The sequence below is a fragment of the Stegastes partitus genome, unplaced genomic scaffold (assembly GCF_000690725.1).
Source record: "Stegastes partitus isolate 25-593 unplaced genomic scaffold, Stegastes_partitus-1.0.2 Scaffold2295, whole genome shotgun sequence".
Lineage (NCBI taxonomy): Eukaryota > Metazoa > Chordata > Actinopteri > Pomacentridae > Stegastes > Stegastes partitus.
In genome coordinates this window covers 57,061-61,257 of record NW_007580026.1, presented here as the reverse complement: position 1 = coordinate 61,257, position 4,197 = coordinate 57,061, and positions in this window count along the sequence as shown.

Here is a 4,197-nt window from a genome sequence, read left to right as displayed (position 1 = left end):
GGGATAATGGGCAATTTAAAATCTGTTTCTCTAAATGTATTTTATATATCAATTTCACAGATATCTTTATACATAACTCTTATTTTATGCTTTAAAAAAAAAAAAAAACAGGCAAATGAAAGATAGCCAAGCAGAAATTTTTTAGATGACCCCAAAGGTAACATGGTTTGTGGAGATGGTTCAATAAGTCGTGTCAGCTTACTGTTCGATGAGCAGCTCGAGGCTTCACAACCTGCACTACTATGTTTATCATTTAGTTTCCCAGCAGCGGTTTGCCAACTTCTACATGTCACCAAGCTTCTAGCACCACTTAGGAGAAAGAACAACGTGTCTGTGATGCTCCAGAGAAACAAGAACTAAACGTGACTCATCCAACATCATACGAACGCACGTGCCGAAAGGTAACACATACTTACTGGCAAGTGAATGCAAATGAGCCGGTCCAAATCTCCTTTATGCCTCACACACAAACACACACACTTTTCACATGTCAACATGTCTGACTAAGCTCCAGAGCACTCTGTAGCATGACAGATTTCCCCTCTAAAGCCGTCTGTGATGATGCTCCAAACTGCATGCTGGTGTCTGTGCATGCTTACGTAACGGTTTCCTCTGTTCTTGCTGTGTTTATGAGCACGCAGATCATTTTCCCCTCTCCCGTACCCTAATTAGAATGATTACTTTGGCATGCAGCTACACAGAGGGTCTTCAAAAAAGCAGCAGAAAACTCTCATTTCTTCATCCATTTCTTTCCTCTTTCTCTCACCATGCCATCCCTCTATAACGTCCATATATACCGTGGTGCACTTTACTGAGTCGCATTTCAATAATACATCAAGAACATGCATATTTCAGTGACTTTGTGCAATACACTGGCGGCTCGTGACGTCTGCGCAGTTATAGAAGCGCCCGCTGCTCGGGGAAGCCCTGGAAAAAGCGGCGGAACATGCGGCAGGGTCTCCCCACTCCTCACGTACGTCAGCAGGCCTAATGAGAAGAGACGAGGAGGGGGGAGAGAGAGAGAGGGTGAGAAATGAGGGGGAGGAGTGGATGAGGGAGATAGATCACAGGACAAGGTGAGGAGAAACTGCGATGAAATCTTCAAGAGCCGCTCCTCGACTTTGTTGTTTTTGTTCATTAGTTCGGCTTTGATGTCTTGTTTTCGGCCCGTGCATCTCGAAGGATCGCTTGTCAATCAAAGAGATTTATGCATAATTGTGTTGCTGTCAGACAAGCTTTTTTTTTTTTTTTTTTTTTTTGCAGGTGGTGTAGTTTTCTTCGTCTGCTCAGCCATCTTTCTGTTTTGCTCCCACGCTACCCCCGTTGGCCATTATATAATGTCAAGTCAAAAGTTTCCTAACTGAGTGAAATGACCCCAGAAGCATCCGAGAGGCAGCCGCGATAAGAGCTGATCGAATTCTGTAAATGCTAAGGAAAGGTGCTCCGAGCTTTCTTTCTTATCTCCTTTAGCATAGCACCATCTTCTACAAAATGGAAGGCTATAATGCCATCCAGTAAGCCCTTGCACCATCCAGGGCAGACTCGCCATAACTGCCATCGCACGATTACGTAGCCTCGCGTAAAGTGCTGTCAGATTCTCTTACGCTTCATGAACTCACGTTTCCTTCGTCTCGTGGCATTTTCCATTGAGGTCAAGGAAAACTGTTTCGGGAAAGACATGGGATGGAATTGGTTTGGATTACTTAACCACAATCGTGTGTGGTACAGTAAAGAAAAATAAGTACTTTAATGCACTTCTCCCAAGGTAAAGCATCATCTGTATCTGATTGGATGTCGATTTTTTCAGATTTTTTTTGTGCCGTTTGAAATGAAAATCCGCCACTTTGTGTCTGTGTGTGAGCGCTTCACTGCTACTCTGCTTCAAAAATCCCACTTAGGAGGATCGAGCGACGAGATGAGATGAGAAAAGCAGGAAGAAAAGGCCGGATGATGAAAGCGTGGGAGTCGGAGCAGAGGGGGAGGATGGGGAAGTGGTCGGAGCAAGCAGTGACTGGATGACGGTTGGCTGACAGTGGAGTATTGATCATCGGTGGGAAGCAAACACACACACACACACACACACACACACACACACACTGCTATTGATCTAGACTGGTGGCAATACATATGATATAAATGAATTAACTACAGCGTGTGAAGAGAGGTGCTTTCTTCCACAAAGTTGCTGATTTTTGTTGTGCAATGAAAGAAAAAGGAACTGAAGGGTTTGTTGGACGAAAAAAAAAAAACACTTTGTAAGAGACACTGAGAGCCGACTCAAACCAGGTTTTCAGGCACAGCTGAGCGGGGCGTGAAAGTGGAGCCAACATTAGCAAAAGCCACATGGGAGCCATTTTGGGGCCAAGCCTACGGTAATGAGCATGGAGTTCCAACTGTGGGGACGGAGAGACAGACAGACAGACAGGTGGGAGAGGAAGACAGGTGTCGGAGGGGGTTCGTGCTGCAGAGCTTCGATCTGTCAGCGCGCTGTTGGCTTTTACTCACAGCTGAGAATTAATGGACACACACATATAAACGCACACATGGGCCGTTTTGTCTCCCCCGTAATGACTTCTGCAAGTCTTCGTGGTGGATATTACTTCAGAAATGTTCCCCACTCCGCAGACAGATAACAGATGATTCAGCTGGGCTCAAATAAAACCCTCCTGTATTAATCAGCAGCCCGCAAACCAAAGTCGTCCACAGCTTGGGGACGGCTCCCCGAAGAAACCGCCGCTTTAGTAATGCTGCGTTAGGATCACAATGCGAGCCTTCCTCCCCTTTTTCCAGCAACCGCAGATTAAACTAAGTTCATAATTTCTGGATAATACCCACGAGTGTCTCCGTCGTCCCCTCGGTTTCGGCTGCTTCAAACGACTCCTTAATTGGCTTTCGGAGGACACGGCTCCGCTGCCAAGGGTGCTGAAGGAGAACATCAACCTTTTGGCAAATTATTGTTTTGATCAGCTTAGCGATGAGTAGGTTGGCTCACATCCGCGCGCCCGGCATTTATTCATTATTTCTTCCCTGGTAGTTGACGCTTTAAGGTGATCTATGAACTGCAAAAAGACGGCGCAGTTTGATAAGAACAACTGCGTTTCGTAGATGCTGTGTAGATGGAAAACATGCACAAACCACAACTGCATTGTTGCAGCACCAACTGAACCATTTCATATCCAAATTCACAACGCACACATGAACAGTGTCATTATTTTTCAAATACTGTATTCAAGTTTTTTGTGTTGCCAGTATTTGACATTTTTAGAAGAGGGGGAAGGGGTAGGGAAGAGTAGGGAGGAAAGGAAGGCTTAAAAGACACAAATGGGGGTTAAAGGGGGTGGGGGAAGGGGTGGGGTTGAAGGGGATGCAGTAGTGGGTAAGAGTAGGGAGGAAAGGGAAACATAAAAGATATAGAAATGGGGGTTAAGAAGGGTGGGATAAGGGGTAGGGATGGAGGTTAGGGTTAGGGGTAAGGGTTGGGGGGGAGGTAAGAGGTTGTCGAAGAGTGGTAGGAGGAGAGGTTAAGGGCTGTCGAAGTCGGGCTCTGGTCGTGGCTGAAGGAGAAGACACAAGACGGCGGGTGAAGCTGTCTGGACGGACAGGAGCCGGTGTCAAGGGCTGCTCCACCTCGCCATTTTCTTTCCCTTCTTGTTCTTCCTCCTTCACCTTTTCTTTGCCCATCTGATCTTTCCTTTCTGTTCTCTCCTCCTCAGTTCTCTCGGTCTTTCTTTCTCTGTGCTTTTTGGTCTCTGAAGGGATGTTCTGGAGAAATGAAGACAATATATTTAATATTCTACATATATATTCTACGACATAATTATCACACTGTGTTTGATCGCAAGAGATGGCAGGATATCGGCGTAGTTCATTCCAAGGTTCAAATCAAATCAAATCAAATCAAAATGCTCCATGTTTCATGCAAGTACGCCCGTTATCCTTAATCGACAGCTGGTGTGACCACTCTGTGACATTTGCTCCACAACTTCTCTTGTTTCTTCATATTCGTCATGCGAGGCCACAATTTAACCATGTCGTTCCCACACATTAATAACTCGTGGCCACGATTTGCGAATGTGTGGGAACGAGGTATTTTTATTTCTTATCGATGTCACCAGACGGGCTCCGTAGTAAAACAATCAGCTAAAGCGCTGTTTGCTTGCTTACCTTCCTTCCCTGGTGTTGGTGGTCCTCGACATC